Below are 20162 nucleotides of genomic sequence, written 5' to 3' on the forward strand. Positions count from 1 at the left end.
TTAATACACAGATTAAACTGTAGTACACTAAGAAGAGAGCCCTGCAAGCACAGTACTAGTCACTTGCTTACTCTTTGATTCTACATCTTTCTCACAGACACACACACAGTCCTTTGACATCTTTCAATCATCCTCTTATTCATTTTACCAACCCCCATTTGATTTACCTAGGCCCAACAATATCAGAGTACAGGCATTGCCTTTATCCAACTCTCACTCTATTACAGAAGCATAGTAAATTGTTAAGACAGGAGGATCTTCCCTTAACTGAGCTATGCTGTCTTCTAGAGTAGCATAATCCTATCCAACCATTATTTAATTCTAGCTTTCAACTTTTCCAAAACCTTAACCACCATTCCCGAGATAGTAAAAGTCTGTAATTTGACACCTCTGCTTTGGCTCCCCTTTTATTACTGGTACTATCTTACCTTCCTTCTCTCTTAGGACCTTTCCAATGCTAAGACTTATATTAAACAGCCTGGTCAAAAATAAAACTACTTCTTGTGCACATCTATGCAACACATATCGATATTCACATCAAAATTTTATAGGTTCATCTACCTCAAACCTCATATCAAACCCAGTTGCAGTGATCACGCCTTCACCTCCACTTTGATGATGATGATGCACCTTCAAAATAATCACTCAGAAATTCAATGATTATGGTTCCATTACAGACAAAAGCTTTCCTTAGCTTGCCTTTGAAATGACCAACACAACCAATATGAGAGATTATGTGAAATACAACATAAGTCCTGTCAGGATTCTGAACTAATTTGCATCCTATATGCAAACCATAACATGCTTTAGATTTCTATACAACACTAAAACTGTACTATACAAAAAAAAAAAATGTTGAATTGGATTTAAACGGTATTTATGCAAACACATATTGATAAGAAAATAACAATTTATTAACTTAAAAGCCAATATTTCGCTGGTGTATTATATCCAGCATCTTCAGAGCACACAAAGTTTGTTACAAATGTGAGACAACCACAATCCGGTGTAATAGTGGGGCTAGTATAAGTAATTGCAGCGTGCAACACAAGAGCCCTAATACGGTGCCATTTAAGTCAAAAAAATCTAAGTCACCATCTAAGTCTTGTGTTGCATGCCGCAATTACTTATACTAGCCCCATGTTACACCGGATTGTGGTTGTCTCGCATTTGTAACAAACTTTGTTTGTGTGCTCTGATGATGTCGGATATAATACCAGTAAAATATTAGCTTTTAAGTTAATAAATAGTTATTTTCTTATCAATCTGTGTTCACATTAATACTGTTTAAATCCGATTCAACATGTGTGACAAACACAAACCATCCACGTGGTTAAACATAAAAATGATCTTTGGATCACGAATAATATGCATTATATTTTCATCTCCAGTAAAAGGCTTTTGACATAAATATAATAAGAAATATTATAACTTGTATTATTACAACACCCTATCAGAATGTATTATACTTCAAATGATGAATTAGCACGAGGATTGTACACACAGGTATACCTTTGTACAATTCTCAAAGTATTAGGCAATGTTTGCTATTCTGCGTTGCTATTTTATACTGCAAATCCTGTTGATGTTGAATGGTTTACAAGCAGCATGAGTATGTTATCTTACTTCAGAGACTTCTGTGGATGGGGAATATGTTGAAAGTTTATCCAATACATATATCAAATGCCTGTGGAGCAAAGTTTTCACATGTACTTGTTTTGTATGCATTATGGTACACGTCTTTAAAAACTGCACTGATGCCACACTGACTGGATATTGCAACCAACAAGCTAACAGCATCAGTAACAAAGAATACTTGACCGTCAATGGATCACATGCATGTAACAATGTTACACAGATGAATCCAAGTTGTGTTATGACTAGCAATGTGATGCATAGAATGTCCAGGTTTTAAAAAGACAACCAAATGTGATGCAGAATGATTTCTTGTTACATAAATTGAAGTGAAATGCTCTGACAAAGAAATTCTTATCAATGTTGGCCATTTCTGTACGTTGTCAGAACCGCATTTTTTTTTTCTTTGTGTTGCTGCTAGTCTTGATTTAGGTCTCCCCCCCCCCCCCCCACACACACACCATTTGTTCTGACATGCATCTCTATCTCCTGTTTGCCTCACATATTGCACATTAAAGTAACAAAGATTAAAACTTAAACTGTTCAATAAACAGACTCCATTGGCACATATACCACACAAACTTTTACAAAAAGTATGTAAAGTGCAAGTCTGTTCTGCAGGATGAAAACCAGTTTACATCCTATAAGGTTAGCATATTTCAATTGATATACATCTGATGAGAAAAAAAAAAGAATAGCAATTCAAAGTGGCCATCAGTTAACATTATAACAGGTGGTATCTGCAGCTGCTAGCCTGGATGGCCAAATAGTTAGCATATGTGCTTGCCAACTAATAATAGGTTGTAGGCTGTTGCAAAAACTCATGTGCATGAGTGTTCTGCAAATGTCTTTAAGATGACAGATGAATTCCATCTGATGCATTATCACCATGCAGCTTATTGGAGGCCTGATATGGCTTGAAAAATCCACATTTAGCCTCTAGTAGAATAGTTTCTGGGTTATCTAATCCTTAGCCTACCCACAATACTAACATACTATAGGCCAACAGTCTTTCATGGATGGAATTCCCATTAAAAAAAATAATAATTCCCAGCCTCTGTCTACAGGGAGTCATTCTCTTATCATAACACATTTTGTTTACCAAAGTGTAGGTAAAATGGTTGGTACAGTAATACGAATAAAACATCCATTCATTAACAGTATCACTGTTAATGGAGGACATTTCATTGCTAATCTACTGTTATTCACATTATCTTTATGCATGGTGACACTAGTGCAACTTCAAGCACTGTTATCACTTGGGTGATACATTAGTGTACCTCTGGTATGGTACAATAGTTCAGTATTACAGGGACTACAAAATAACTGCATACTGGTAAAAACAGAAACCATCACTTCTGTTTGTTTATAATATATAACTGTTGCCTAGTAAATCTTGCTTCTGTTAGTACAATGCATGCGTTCTTCTTCATTAGTAGGAGCAGACACATACTTGTATACTCCTAACATGAGCATTGCTACTACTACATGTACAGAAATTACAACCTGCCTGTAACTGTTTTTATGATTTAAAAAAAATTCTTTTTTTAATTACCATTACAAATGGTTAATTCATTTGTGCATAAATATTCTGTTTACCATGCACCAGAAAAAAAAAAAAAAAACTGGCGAAACGGAGTAGTGCCTTGAGCTAATGATAGCACAGCAGTGCACACGCGCACAAAATGAATTCTATTACTAGTACATGCAAGGGCTTAGTTAGTACTAAAAATTTAGCAAATTCAAGGGTTATTATTATTATTACAATAACTCTCCTGGAGACAAATACTTGTCGAGGGTGAGATAGCCTAGTCAACTATAATTTTTAAAGGTGACCAATTTTAATTTAAAATTTCCCAAAATAAAATTTAGAACACTTAGAAAGGAAATAAAATCTAAATCAAGTTAAGATGTGGTGTATGTTTATTGAACAATTTTTATTCATTTAAAAATTAATCGGCCTACCTGTTTGTAACTCAATATGGCATTACAATCTCAAGTTTTCGCAATTCTGTATTTCCATACCAAAACAAAAAAAAAAAAAAATGAAGGAAGAAAGGGGGGGGGCGGCTTTCACAACAACGGCTGAGCACCAATTACAAAACAAGGCCACTAGAATATCTCTCTCTCTCTCTCTAAAAGAGACTAACAAGAATTCCACATGCTACAGTAAATACTTACGTTAGGCTTGCTTAGTCAAACTGCAAAAGCATAATACAGGCGGCGTTCGCCACGCTGCTGCTTCCAAATTTCTTTGCTGCTGCTTGTTGCAGTGCACATGCAGGCGCGCATGTAGTATTCATCGCGGTATGGTAAAATCATGTTGCAGTCTACGCATGATTATATATTAAAATATATGATATGCACACATTTGCTACAGCCTAGTTAATGATGGTCATAAAACGCAAGTTTCTGACTTAACTAGAGAGAAATGATACGATTATAAAACGTTTATTTGCCGTGAATCGAGTTAAGATCTTCAAAAGTTGATTTTTTTTTTTTTTTTTTTTAATATGGGAAAGAGGAACAAAATAAAATCCACATAAGGCATTATATGTTTTTTTTTTTTCATATGAAATATCCAAATTTTAAATTCAATGTTCTCTGGCATATCAATTTCGTGTCATAATGTACTGTTAAATCACTATGCAGCAAGTTCTATATTTTTAAAACGATTCTTAAGTTGCATTTTTTCACAAGGGATTGATAAGGATATTTTAACCAACTGTGATATGCACCAATGTATTTTAAAAAAAAAAAACATTAATTTCGGAGTGATTTTTCCAAAAAAAATAACTGCTGAAAAGTATGCAATAAAATAACAGAATTATATGAAAATCAATTTGTTATGGTACTTTCAATCAAATCATATTATTATTATACAGGTATCTCCATGAAGTCAGTAGACTCATCGTGGGAGACCCAAACTATTCACACAATATCTATCATACCTCTTCTTGAACTCATTTACAGACGAAGCACTCACAATTGAGTCAGGCAACACATTCCATTCATTCACTACTCTCCAAGCGAAAAATCTAGTCCTCACACCCTTGTTAATCACACTCTTACTTAATTTCCAGGGATGACCTCTTGTTCTTCACCACTATCACACTGATGAAATATTTCCCCTGAAACCTTTTAGTAACTTGCCTCTCTACCTTAAATGTTTCTATCTGCTCTTCTCCACCTATCAACCAACCTCTGTAATCCACAAACTCTCAATCCATCAATGTAAGGAGCATTCCTTAACACCACTCACCAACTCAGTCACTTGCCTCTGAATCTTTTCTACCACTTCCTCATCTCCAAGGGATCAAGGCGACCAGACCTGAGCACAGTAATTAAGATGTGGATGTCAGAACCTTATAAAAAGGAATACCTTCTTTATCTCTGAATGTTAGTGTTCTTCAATAACCAAATAATCCTATGAGCTATCTTGGACACCTTAGCAATATGCCTTCTGAACTTAAAGTCTCAATCCACTAACACTCCCAAGTTCCTAGCCTCATCCATCTCTTGGAGTAATGTTCAATCAGTGTGGTACACAGTTTGTAATCTTTTAATCCCAAAATGCATAACTTTCCACATTACACTGGCACCTATTATCTTTTGCCCATACTGCCAGCTTATTTAAATCATCCTGTAAGCTCTTTCTTGGTTAATTATTGTGCTAGCCAACTTTGCATCATCAGCAAACACCTGAATATCTCCCTTCAAGTCATTTCCTATATTATTTATATACAAATTAAGCAATAATGGTCGTAGCACAGAGCCTTGAAGCACACCACTGGTCACCTGCTTCATCCTGGACTCTGCTCCTCCATACACTATTTTTTTGGTATATTTAAATATTTTAATGGAAAACAACAAAAAGTATACTGCCCATGAAAAACGCTTCCAACAATACTCAGAATTTTTTTTTTATTGTACCTCTTGTTCCTCCTATGTGTCAAAAGACTCACCACAGGAGGAAATCATTATTCACACAATACCTACCCTTCTTAAACTCATCCACTGACAACGACCTCAGGCAACCGTCTCCATTCACTTCCCACCTTTGCCCTCTTAGCAAAATCAAAGTCTAAACTTCACATACCTATTAACTACACTTTTTACTTAACTTCCATTGAAGACATCTTGTTCTTCTTCCTCTCCACCCCACCATATACTGAAAAGTTTCCTATATATCCATTCTAACACACCCTTTTAGCAGCTTATATATTTCTATTTTATCCTCTCTCTCTCTCTATACCATCAACCAATTTTTGTAACTCAATCTATCCTCATACAGGGCATCTGCACTTGGACTACTACTATGCTCAGATGAGGTGGCCTGAGTTTCTATGGGATGTAGAAACTACCTTGGTCACCTACCTCTGAATCCTCTCCACCATCTTCACATTACATAGAAACTCAGGGAACCAAATCTGAGCATAGTAGTATTTCAAGTACAGATTTCTCAAAGCCTAATATGATTGTGGTCTGAAAAGTTCTCGACCTCGACCATAGATGGCAACACTATCAACATGATAGTGTCGCCATCTATGGTCCTTTTTTCTAAGTTGGTACATCTGTCATAAGCATCCATGTGAAATTACAAGTCATTCTATCAAGTAGTTTGTTTTATACAGCTGTCTGAAGCAAAAGCATTGTCTGTATCTCTTGAAATGGATAAAATTAAGTATCATGTGGTTATAAAATACTTTGTAAAAGAAGGCTTGATGCCAAAGGAAATTCATTCGAAGTTCATAAAAGTTTATGGGTGCTCTTCTCCTTCGCTTCACAATTAAGAAATGGGCTGCTGAGTTTAAATGTGGCGGTACCAGCCTTGAAGATGATCCATGTGAAGGAAGTCCAAAAAGTGTAACAATACTAGAAATCGTTGATCAAGTGGACAATATAGTATTGGATGACTGGAGAATCAAAGTGCACGAAATTGCTGAGAATATAGGCATTTCAAAAGAACGTATAGGATATTCATTCTTCACGTCATATTCATTCACATTCTTCATTTTGCATGAAGAATTGCAAATGAAAAAGCTCTGTGCAAGATCGGTGCTGCACTTTCTCGCAACAGATCAAAAACGCAGTCGCATGAAAATCTCTGAACAGTGCTTGGAGCCTTTTGACAAGAATAAAACTGATTTTGTGCATTGATTTATTACTATGGATGAGACTTGGATTCACCATTACGTACCAGAATCCAAACCTCAGTCAAAACAGTGGACAGAAGCCTGCTTGTTCAGTGCCAAAGAAGACAAAGTTTTTCAGAAGGAAAAAATCATCTTTCATCAGGACAATGCACCTGCCCACAAAGGTGTTTTGGTAATGGAGAAATTAAGTGATCTGCATTATGAATTGTTGAAACATCCATCCTATTCCCCAGATTTGGCTCCCTATGACTTCTATCTCTTCCCAAAACTAAAACTCTTCCTCGCGATCCGCATTTAATGGTGCTGGAACATCACTGGAATAAATGTATTAGTCTTAAGGGCAGTGGTGCACCCAGGGAGGGGGGCCAAGGGCCCTCCACCTACCCAAAAAAGAAAAAGTTCATCATCGAATTCCTGCCATGTACCATCAATATTAATTACCAATATTGATGTACCCTCAATAATGTACCCTCAAACTAATATCGTTGTTTTTAATATATTGCCATTGATGCCATCTGTTCATGCCTCTAATCTTTCTCAGGACTCTCATATCTGCAGTCTCTAGTCTTTGGTCAAGTGTTTTACTTCTGACCCAGCTCTCATATCCATAAGTTAAAATTGGTTTGAACACTGTCTTGTATACAGCTAATTTAGTGTTCCGACTAATTTCTCTCTTATTCCATATGAATTTATTCAATTGATTTCCTACCATACCAGCTTTGCTGATTCTGTTGTCTATTTCTATATTTAATTTACCATCTTCAGTAAAAATCGTGTCTAAGTAACTGAAATGTTTCACTTGTTCCACAGGTTCTCCATTCTCAACAGTTGACATTTTCAATGATTCTGCCTATTTTCATTGTCTTTGTCTTTTTATTGCTGACTTTCATACCATATCTATTACAACAGCTATTCAATTTAGTCAGAGAATCTTGCAGACTTGTAACGGATTTATTTAGAAGTATAACACCATCCGCATAAAGCAAAGAGCTGACATTAACATCTCCAATTTTGATATAATGTTTAATACCACTTTCCTTCATAATGTGATCCATATAGATAATGAATAACAGAGGGGATAATGTACATCCTTGTCTGACACATTAAACCATCTTCCTGTACTTCCTTCAATTCTAAATGCTGACTTACAACTCAAATAAAGACTAAGTATTGCTTGATAAAATGCCCCACTGACACCATATAACTGCAGTGTGTTGAATAGCTTCTCTCTTAGCACCTTATCATATGCCTTTTCCAAATTGACCAAACTTAAATACAGATCTTTGTTATATTCCCATGCTTTCTCGACTATTTGTCGTAATAGTGAAGATCTGATCCCGACAGCCTCTGTTTGGCCTGAATCCAGCTTGTTCTTCACCAAGCTTTTCTTCCACAATTCTTCTCAACTATTTCTCAAGTATACTTGCATAGATCTTGCCAGGAACACTCAGTAGGGAAATACCTCTGTAATTCTCACATTCGGTTTTATTTCCTTTTTTATATATGGGTACTATGAGAGCTCTACTCCAATCATCGGGAATTCGTCCCTCTGTCCAGGCTTTCTGAACTATGCAGTGCGGCCACTGTAAGACTCTTATACCACCATACTTCAGCATTTCTGGTCGAATATCGTCTACTCCTGCTGCCTTTCCACATTTCAATCCTTTGATGGCTTTTTCTACTTCAAGTATGGATATGTATTCCTGACTGCATGCCTGGTCAGTGTTTTTTTTTTACCACTGTGCTGTCATCACTGCTTCTTTCATTTAGCAGTTTTTCAAAGTAATTACTCCATACTTCAAGGATATCTTTTTCTCCTGTTTTCATGTCACCTTTATCATCTCTAACTTCTTTTACAGCACTCTTTCCTCCATTCCTAAGCTTCTTCAACAACCTTCAGAATTTTTGCCACCTTCTTGATATTTATTTTCTATATTCTTGCCAAACTCCTCCCATGACTTTTGTTTAGCTCGTTTTACACAGTGTTTAGCATTATTGCATTTGTCTCTGTATTTTCTAAGAGCAAAAGCTGACTTATTTGCCAGGAACTTTTGATATGCTTTCTTCTTTTCCTTGACTGCCTCTTTAACTTCCTGTGTCCACCAGGGAGTTCCGATTTTTTTATCCTTGCAGACAACCTCACCACATGCCTCTCTGGCAGAATCAATCAATGTTTTCTTCAGAGTTTGCCACTGAATCTCCAAGGTTTGATTCCTGTTCTAAAACTCTTTCATTTTTTCTTCAATAATCTTTGTGTATTTTAGTCTATAGTTCACATATGAGAGCTGCTCAACTTTTATTTGCTTTAAAACTTTCTTACATGTTATTCTTTTCAATATGAAATTCAATTTTATCTTGCTCAAGACTAAATAATGATCACTTCCAATTTCAAATCCTCTGTATACTCTGTTGTCCTGCACCAGGGAGAAAACATCAATATCAACAATAACATAGTCAATGAGAGTTTTCTTATTCCTTGCCTCTTCTCTCCATGTGAATTTGTGCATATTTTTATGTTGGAACATGGTATTAGTAATAACCAGTCCATGTCCTGAGCAGAAATTCAACAGATATTTGATATTATTATTAGCTTTGCTCTTTTCTCCAAATTTTCTCAAAATATTTTTGTACGTCTCACAATCATTTTCTACTCTGCTATTTAGATCCCCAACAAGGACCAACTTTTCCTTTTTCATTGTGTCAGTTGCTTTTTCTAAAGCCTCAAAAAATTCCTCCACTTCTACCTTAGTAGAACCTTCCGTGGGACCATAGGCACAAATAAGTCTCATTGTCCAGTTTTCCATTCTCATATTTGCCCACATTACTCTACTTGAGACTGACTGCCATTCAAGAAGATTAGCCTCGTATTTTGTGTTGAATACTATGACTACTCCTTCTTTTCCTTGTTGGTCATTTCCTGAATATAACATTTAGTATTTATTGCTCAGAAAGATCTCACCAGTTTTTGTCTTTTTTGTTTCAGTCACCCCTATTATGTTGATCTGATACTTATCTAATTCCTCAGCTAGCTCCATTTCGTTGCCTTTAGGATTCTTATGTTGATAGTACCGATCTTTAACTCTGGTGATTTGAGTTGGGGTTTGTTTTCAGATTTGTTCCAGTAGCTGACTTTTTGCTGTTTGCCCTGGTTCCCTGGCAAAAACAACGGGGGCCTTGTTTAACCGGGCGAGGCCCAGCCGGCATGAAATTTTGTCATGTCGTACCATCATTTTTTTATTTTGGTTTAATCAATAAGAATACAATTTGGTCGGCTAAATCCCAAATTGCCAGCCCATCCTCGTTCGTTCAGTATCCAAGTAGATACCCAACAGGGTGCACCACGAGAAGGTGAGGATTGGACATTAGGTCAGAAGCCCTGGTCGGTTCTCTGCATTCCTTTAAAGGCTATGTGGAGGTCTCCTCTCAGTTATACAGCTTTGACCCTTAAGCACACAAAGAAAAAGTTAAAATACACAAAATATTTTTTCCAAAATACTTTTCCTAATTAAAATTCGTTTTTTTATTTATGTTGTGTCATGTCTTCTGTTTCTATAGGACTTATGAATTAGCGGTCACATAATATAACTAGTGGGATAAATAGATGACATAACTAGTGGGATTGAATGTGATGGGTATAGTGTGTTCAGAAATGACAGAGAGAATAAAATGGGGGGAAGGAGTATTGTTGATGATAGTTGATGAGCTCCAGCCAAGGAGAATAGAAGTTGAATTGCAGGATAGAGAAAAGAGCACCTTTGAGGCCATTTGGTGTGAGATTGTGGCTAGCAGAACTAAATATACAATTGGGTGCTGCTATAGACCAGTTGATGGAAAAGATGGTGGTGACCGTATGCACAAGCAAATAGAAGAAATGGGTGGAAGGAGGGTGATTATTATGGGAGATTTCAACTATGGTCGCATTGATTGGAGTGAGGAGAGGACACACGGGAGGAAGGAACTGGATTTTATGCGGTTATTAAGGGATAACTATCTGCGACAGCATGTAATGGAAAATACTAGGGGTCAGAGAGTGCTTGACCTAGTAATTACAACTGAGGATTTGGCTGTAACAAATATGACCACATTGCCACCAATCGGTGAGAGTGATCATAGGGTCTTAACTTGGGAGGTGGCTAAAGGTGTAGAATTTTCAATTAAGACAGGGTACATGTGGAATTATCGGGCTGGAAAGTATGACAAGCTTAGGAGTTTGATTGGTTCAGTGCCATGGCATGTACAACTGCAAGGACTAGAAGTTGATAGTGCATGGGAGGTAGTTAAGAAGTGCTTGCATGAAGCAATGGCTGACTGTATACCTAGAGTCCGAATAATAAATCAAGTAGGGGTTAAATGGATGAATAACACCATTAAGCTTGAGTTGCAAAAAAAGAAACAACTATGGAGGGAATTTAAGGAGAATGGTGACCGGCAGGCACATGAACGGTATAAAGCGCAGGCCAGAAGGGTGACGAGTGTGGTAAGAAAAGCAAAAAAGGATTACGAAAGAACATTGGCCATGCAGGCTAAAGAGAATCCTAAACAGTTTTTTAGATATGTAGCAAGTAAAATTAAAAATGTACATGGCAGATTGATTTTAAAGAATGCCGATGGTAGGGAGGTAACTGAATCAGTTGAGATAGTTGAGTTACTGAGTGAGCACTTTGCAAAAGTATATCATCCAGGTGGTGACATTGCAGAAACGAATAAACCAGTAGATTATACGGGAATTGTGGTTAATGAAGTGGAGGTGAGTAGTCTATTGCATAACCTCAATGTCAATTCATCTGTGGGATTGGATGGTATACCAGCTCGTGTTGTACGAGAAGCAGCTAAAGAATTGTCAATAGCCTTGACCATATTGTTTAATTTGAGTCTCGGATCTGGGTTAGTCCCGAGCGGGTGGAAAGAGGGGAAAATAGTTCCACTGCATAAAGGTGGTTCCAAGACCACTGTTGTAAATTACCGACCGATTAGCATATCAGGAATCATTGTCAAAGTCTTAGAGAAATTAGTCAAGAAAAGAATACAGGATTGGATAGATGAAAATGGGATATTGTATGGGGGACAACATGGTTTTGTGAAAGGTAGATCATGCCTCAGTAACTTGCTCACGTTTTATAACACAGTGACGGCTGAACTGGATAGGGGTAATGGGTTTACAGTGATACTACTGGACCTTGCCAAGGCCTTTGATAGGATACCACATGGAACCCTAATCAGTAAACTGGAGCAGATGGGTATAGATATAGGGTTGGTGAGATGGATAAGAGGGTGGTTGAAGGAGAGATATCAAAGAGTGGTTTATTCAGGAGTGGAGTCTAAAAGACGTCTTGTGACTAGTGGAGTGCCACAGGGCTCTGTTCTTGGATCACTGCTTTTCAATTTGTTCATCAATGATATTGGAAAGGATCTGAGAGGAAGTGTTCACTTGTTTGCTGATGATGCAAAGTTGGGTAGAGCAATTGTGAGTGCACAAGATGTCAAAATTTTACAGGATGATTTGGATAGTTTGGAGGACTGGGCTAGGAAAAATGGATGTCAATTTAATGTGGCAAAGTGTAAGGTTATGCACTTTGGGGCGAAAAGAATAGCAGCAGTATATCGCATTGGTGGAATCATACTCCAGGAGATTGATGAGGCCAGAGATTTGGGAGTGTTGGTGGATAGGGAGTTGAAGTTTAGGGGGCACATTGCAAAAGTAACTAAAACAGCTCACCAAATCACTTGGCTTCTGAAAAATACTTTAACATGCAGAGACAAACAAGTTGTTATTCCTCTGTATCGAGCCTTGATAAGACCCCATCTGGACTTCTGTGCCCAGCTATGGGCACCAGGGTTTCTTTGTGATGGGGAGGAAGTGGAGAGGGTCCAGAGACGAGTGACCAAGATGATAGCAGGTCTGTGGAATGAACCTTATGAGAATAGGTTGAAGATTTGTGGGTTGTAGAAATTGGACGATAGGCGAAGGAGGGGTGATATGATTGAGACATTCAAATTACTGAAGGGTTTTTATAAGATTGATCCAGAAGATATTTTTGATAATATGACTGGTGGTGGGAGGACTAGGGGCCATGCATGGAAGCTGGACAAGAGCGTGGTTGACAAGGGTGTTAGAGCTAGGTTCTTTACTTGGAGAGTGGTAAATGAGTGGAATAAGCTTCCAGAGTCTGTTGTGGGTGCTACGACCGTGAATGAGTTCAAGGCAAGGTATGATAGATACTGTGTGAATGTTGAATAGTTGTTCTTGACATGATGTTAGGGCCTCCCTCGATGAGTCTGTCGACTCCTTGGAGTTTCCCGGAACAATAATAATAATAATAATAATAATAATAATAATAATAAGGTGAGAGTACCCTATAGCAGTTTTTCTCAACCTGTGGTCCATGACGATGGGACAGGTGGTCCACAGGCAGACTTAACCAAATAAATCTATATATTTTAATTATCCAAACAAAAATTAAAATTTAAAACCAAAGGTGTTAAAATTCGTAAACATATTAAAACTTAGAAGTATATACATATAGTGAATATTGTTATGGCAGTTTCGCATATGGAATTCGGTTGAAGAGAGTTGACCACATTTCAACCGATTGCTTGTTGTTTATTGATTTTTTAGTGTTGAAGGGTTTCCTCCTTCAACCAAGGCTCAATATATCTTCAGAAGTGCTAAGTAATACTTGGATGAAGTGTGTTGCGAGTTAACAGTATTTATATATTTTTAGGAAATCGCACAACTGAAAAATAACAATATTCACTATATATATATATTTCTAAGTTTTAACATGTTTACGAATTTTAACACCTTTGGTTTGAACTTTATTGCTGCGTTGGGACAGGCAAACTCACATACATCTAATTAATAACAACAGTTTTTAGTTAGATACTGTGTTTGCCGGTGCAACATACGGTTTTGCTCGAGTCTAAATAGCATAGTTTCTGTATGAAAGGAGGACGCGATTCATTAATTAGTGTCGTTTTTATTCCAGTTGTCTCTAATTGCACTATTTGTTGAGAAATATATTACACAGACTGCTGGTACCTTATTCACTGATATAATAAAAGTACTTGTTTTTCTTGCCTCTGCAATATAGTGGCTATTGGGGGAGGGCATGTTGTTTACTGCAGGAGCAAATTACTATCCCCAGCTCTGAACGTGTTTCAGCTTTTTTTCATTTGCAAGGTATATGTGAAACTTTTTAATTTCTTTTTTCGAAAAGTAAAATCAGGGGTATGAGGTATATGCAAGGGCGAATTATATTCAAGTAAGTACGGTATTTCAATTATGGATAAGTACATCAGTACCTTCTTTAAATGGAAAAATAGCTCAGATGACAGTGATAATACAAAACGAGTTTATAATGACAGTTTGTGTGTAGTTTCTGAAGTGAAAGAGGTCTGAAACGAGTCCACAGAAACACAGAATTCCCATCAGTTGCAATGCGATAATATTAATATGCTGAACGAAAGAAAAGATTTGCTGACTTGCTGGACACTCGACCAGTGGATTGCATTCAAAAGGTAAATACAACTGGTTATTTTGTAGGAACATTTTTCTGTTTTGTGACTTCTCTCCCTTTATGGTAATTATGCCTACATTATTGTTCAAGCAGCCAAGAATTCTGGTCCCTTATCAGGGCCAATAGGTGCAATTTCTCCCTCTGCTACTACCTCAAACGTCCATATGGTCCATTATAACATTAAAGGAAAGGCCTTTCAAGCATTAGTCATCTCCTCCTCCAACTCTTCCACAGATCACATTATTCCACAGAAAATTATCTCCCATAATAAAAGGACCATCCTACTTCAGTTCTTCTCAAGTCTTTCAAAAGAAATCTAAAGAATCCTGGTAGGATTCAGCAAATGTGGTTAAAACTTGTCCTTCAGAATTAACACCAATAATCCTCTATTGTCTTTACAGTATTTCATAATTATCTGGCATCTAGTCTACAGCCTGGATTTAACCCATTCCAATAACGTTATCAAAATCAACTATCAAACTTTCATTCCTTTCTTTTAAGGTTACATGGTGGACAGAATTTATAGTGAAGAATTTATGGACACAACAGAGAATAATTACTTTACTTAATATTAAGCAAGTAACAATCAATATTTTGACCTCTGTATTGAGGTCATTATCAGGAAAACATACATATGTACAATATAAAAGCCACTGCACTATACAAAAGTAAAATGAATCAAAATGTTAATCATTTATCCTAGCCTGACCTCTGATGAAAGAAAAAACTATCATTCCCCTTGCTCTCACTTCAGTTTCTAAACAATAGAGGTCATTAGAGCAGACTTCACTATCTGGAAGCAATATGGATTCCACTATTTTCAATCTTTAACTTATTATTATTATTATTATTCTTGATACCTCCAAGGAGTCCGAAGACTCATCTTCTAGCCATTGCCACCTACTTTTGGACAAGCTGTGGAAGTGTTTAAAGAAACTCGTGTTGTCACCCTGACATTTCTATAGTATGATTGGGTATGGCACACAGAAATTCTTGTAGACAGGTTTATACATTGGTTAGACAAATTTCTAATTTTTTAGGAAATGACAATGTAAACTATACAGTGGGTGATTGGTTAACGAACAGTTCGGACTGCGAACAAATCGGACAACGAACACTTTCCAGAAAGATTTTTATGTTCGGACAACAAACACGTGTTTGGATAATGAACACCTCACAGAACAAACACAAGAAGAAGCAACGCTGTGTGTAAGATTTGTAGAACTGTATTTTACTGCCATCTATGAACGGTTTCTAGAACGAGACTTTGACAGTTGTATAATAACCTTTTTGTGCACTAGTTGATTTCTGTTCTCTGAATTTTTGTAAGTGCTTTTCTGAACTTTTTCTGATAATATTATGGGGCCTAAAAAGAGTGGAGTAAGAACTGTGCTCACCATAGAAACCAAGCAAGAGATAATAGCCAAGGTAGAGAGTGGGCAGAAGATGTCTGATGTTGCTAGGCAGTATGGCTTGAACAGGTCTACAGTAGGCACAATCTTAGCTAAGAAAGATATAATCAAGAAGACTCAAGCAGCTAAAGGAGTAACGAAAATCACATCTGATAAACAAAGATGTGCCATCCATGAAAAAATGGAGAGATTGCTTTTAGTTTGGATAAAAGAAAAGGAAATGAAAAGAGATGTAACTAGTATGACTATCATTCGAGAGAAGGCTAGAGAAATTTTTGAAGAACTGAAGAAACAAACTCCACATTCGTCACATGAGGAGACAGAATTCAAGGCTACCACTGGATGGTTTGCAAAGTTTAGAAGGCGATCCGGCATTAAACGTGTGGTAATGCACCGTGAGTCTGCTAGCGCAGATAAAGAAGGAGCTGAGAAGTTCTGTCTCAAATTTCAAGAATTCATTAAAAAAAAGGACATTGTTCACAAGAAATTTTCAATTGTGATGAAACTGGTTTATTTTGGAAGCGCATGCCGAACCATACCTACATCACGAAAGATGAGAAAAATATTCCTGGGCATAAAAGACTGATTGACGTTACTTTTGGGAACTAACGCTAGTGGTGATATGAAGCTTAAACCGCTTCTTGTCTATCGCTCTGAGAGCCCTAGAGCATTCAACAAAAATTCCATAATTAAAGAAAAACTGCCAGTGATGTGGAGATTGAATGAAAGGGCATGGGTCACGCAGGTTCTTTTCAAAGAATGGCTGTTTAAAGTTTGTGCCCCCCCCCCAAGCATCAAGGATTACCTTCAGACCAATGAATTGCCATTGAAAGCACTGTTGCTATTGGACAATGCACCAGGACACCCAAAAAACCTTGAAAATAATTTGCTGGAAGACTTTCCCTGGCTGACAGTTCAGTTTCTGCCTCCAAATACCACTTCATTGATTCAGCCAATCGATCAGGAGGTTATTGCAGGTTTCAAGAAATTGTACACTCGTATGCTGTTTCGTCGGTGTTTTGAAGCATGCCAGTTCTCCTCAACGATGCCATTAAAAACGTTTTGGAAAGAAAAATTTGATATTCTTGAAGCTATCCGACTCATTCAAAAGGCGTGGTCAGAGGTCACTCAACGACAGCTGAATTCTGCTTGGCGAAAGCTGTGTCCATCCTACATTCAGGGAGATGGAGACGATGTCCCTGAAATTATGGATGAAATTGTGACAACTGCTAGAGATCTGGAATTGGAGGTGAATGAAGATGACATTGAAGAGCTCATAATGGAACACAAAAATGATCTGACGACAGAAGAACTCCAAGAACTCCTGAATGAAGAACACCAAGAAACTCAGCGAGATGTGTTTTCTTCTGAAAAAGAGGAAGATGAAAGAGGACCAATGCCAACATCTGCTATTAAAGATCTTTTGAAGAAGTGGGAGGATGTCAGAACAACAGTCTCAGAATGGCACCCAAACCAGATTGAAGTCAATAGGCTTGGGGATCTCTACAACGACAATGCTATTAATCACTTCTGAAAAATCCTGAAGAGAGAAAAGCAATTGACATTGGACAGATTCTTTAACGCCCCACAAACGGAAAAAAAAAACAACATGACATGATTGATGAAAATGCAAGCCTGTATGTATGTATTATTGTTATTATAAATAAACATAGTAAGAATTTATATAATTATTTATTTACATTTTTTGGGTCTCCAGAACGAATTAATTAAATTCCCATAAAAATCTATGGTAAATCAATGATCGGTTAACGAACAATTCGGGTAGCGAACATCATCTTTGAATGGATTATGTTCGTTAACCGATCATCCTCTGTATTATTAATTATAAAAATTAATAACTACCTATAAGTTTTCACGTAGTACTATCATATCCTGTACACCTCTTGAGGGTGTATATATATATATATCAGGAATTTGATGATGATAACTACCTATATTTTGGGAATGCTACATTCCCATCTTCAGGAATCACAAAATGATATGTACACACAGGCACTAACACTAAGCAAATGAGGTTGAAGAAATAGGCAACTAAAGTCTTTCCCAGAGTCCTACAGGTGTACCTTTAGGACTGACTTCAACCGAGTTCCAGATCGGGAATTGAAAGGAAAAAGCCGCACATTGCTGCCATGTTAAGGGTCCCATAGGGCATGAATAATAGATGACTCAGACATGGAAGAAATTTGGCAGGAAATCAAGAAAGCCAGCAGAAGGAAAGGACACAAGGGAGTACTTTCGTGTGAACAAAAATCCATGTAAGAGGCAGTGCTGAAGGAGAATTGCAAGTACTTATGTATGTGATAATTCTGAACAAGATTGTACATCAAGAGTATCTGTTTATGGGTACAACAAGATAATGTAAATTGATATTATTATTACAGGCAACTCCAAGGAGTCCTTAGACTCATCGAGGGAAACCCTAAACATTATGTCAACAACAACTATTCAGCATCCACACAGTATCTATCATACTTTGCCTTGAACTCATTCACAGTCATGGCACCCACAACAAACTCTGGCAACTTATTCCACTCATTCGCCACTGTCCAAGTAAAAAACCTAGTTCTAACACCCTTGCTAACCACACTCTTGCCCAGTTTCCATGGATGGCCCCTAGTCCTCCCACCACCAGTCCTGTTCTGAAAAATATCATTTGAATTAATCTGGTGTAGTGTAGCTAGAGCTTTTGCCGCCCCTCTCAAAACACCAAAAATACTACGAAAAGTCAAAATGCCATATAAATTAAAACACTATGCTTATTTTTGAAGTAAAACTTTAATTTCAACATTCTAAAATGTTATTTTTCTTGCTTTTCTGTTAGCAAAATCGTCGATGACATTGCAAAGTTTATTTCATAGTAATGTAGGTATTTCTTAATCAACTTTATTTAGAAAAACTCCTCTCACAACTAGCAGCACTTACAGCACTTTTGAGGAAAATTTGCAGTAGTATTACTCAATATGTGGAATTGAGTTCTCAAGACTGTATTTTAGAATTAACTGCAAAAGTTCAAAAAGATTCATCAAAGTGCTGCCTGGGGTGGACCGCCCCCCCACCCCAGCTACACCTCTGCTAATATGTTGACATGTTGCTTTTGAAGATTATTGATAACTCAAAATCTATTTGCCACTGACTGACAATTACAATGAGTTTATGATTTTTTAATTGCCAGATTTTTTTTTTTTTTCATTGAATCAATTGGAAATTTGTTCTAAAATAAAACAAAACATTTAAAGTTCTTACTTAACACTTAAGTTGTCACAGTTGGTATAAAAAATTAAAGGAAAATGATTCAAAGAGTATATTAGGAGCATTCGTTTAAATAAAAGAGCGACTGAAGTTAGGAGAGACACAGAAATAAAATGGTTATCTGCTATGGGAGCAGCTGTTCTGTGGAAATCTCCCTTGAACCTCTTCTGTAGCATACAGGTAAAAAGTCATTTGCTCTCATTTCAAGTAAAGAAGTGAATCATTTTCAAATTTTTACTGAAACATGACATCAAACAAATGAAAAGTTGGCACTAAAGGCAGCTCTTCACCCCTCCCCCACAAATATGAGTAGAGCAGAAAATACTTTTTAAAATAAAGATTAAAGGCTAGTTTGTCTTATAATCACAAAAATGTCATGAAAGGAAAATGATCTCGTGAGATTTAGGAAAAATAAAATCAGCACTCTGAAAGCTTTTTGATCAATCGGTAAAACTGGATTTTTTTTTTAATAAGCAGTGCATTGTAATGAATCAAGGGTGTCTAATTATTATGCAGTAGCAAAATTAATTGCAAAACCCTGAAGGCCATTTATCAATTCAGAACTTGTGATATTTCTTCATATGAAGAGCTGAAAGCACAGCATACTGAATGATTCACAGTGCTTTAACTTAAAAAGGGAGAACACATATTCACAAGGAATATCAGGCAAAGCACTAGTATACCACCAAAGTTCACCTTCTGGCCACTCTTCAACTATTCAACAAAGAATTCCTAATCAGTTTCTTTAAACTGACTTCTTGCCACAATTTTTGCTTCTTAAAAAAGGGTGATATGTATCAAACAGTCTCCAAAAAGATTGTCTCAAAACTTCTAAAATACTTTGTCTTATGTAATAGTTAATGGTATCTTCTCACATCAAGGGTTATTATAAGTGCTGCATTTCCATAGTCTTAGGAGAAGATTTTTCCAAATTAAGAGCAATAATAGTTTCTCAGATCAGTCATGTCAATGATCTGATCTAAAAACAAAAAGTATGAGTTTAGGTCTCTAGCTCAAATTCAGTTGAAAAGTACTTAAATAAGTTCCTTGTTTCCTAGAGAAAATTTGAATAAATGACCTTTGTTACCAAAAGGCATGTACTCTTTTTATTGTAACTATGGTGCATTGTTTGTCAAACCTTTTTTTTTTTTTTGAAAAATTTTGCAATTCAT

At 36.8% G+C, this 20162-nt stretch overlaps 1 protein-coding gene across 4 annotated transcripts in view; it reads right to left on the reverse strand.

The window, feature by feature from the left end:
* The window catches only part of Nca (neurocalcin homolog), a 181713-nt gene that overhangs the window by 75228 nt on the left and 86323 nt on the right, over window positions 1-20162 (reverse strand). The window contains exon 1 of one of the 4 annotated variants that reach the window (XM_090401235.1): window positions 3817-3932. The exons of 2 other annotated variants lie outside the window; for them this stretch is intronic. The gene's annotated coding sequence lies outside the window, so the exon portion shown is untranslated. Of the gene's footprint in view, window positions 1-3600; window positions 3718-3816; window positions 3933-20162 lie in introns of those variants that run through there. One more of the 4 variants, XM_090401234.1, reaches the window with a different exon arrangement.

This window comes from Typopeltis vanoorti, chromosome 12, assembly GCF_054136105.1.
Source record: "Typopeltis vanoorti isolate ZY-2024b chromosome 12, IOZ_Tvanoo_1.0, whole genome shotgun sequence".
NCBI classification, from domain to species: domain Eukaryota; kingdom Metazoa; phylum Arthropoda; class Arachnida; order Uropygi; family Thelyphonidae; genus Typopeltis; species Typopeltis vanoorti.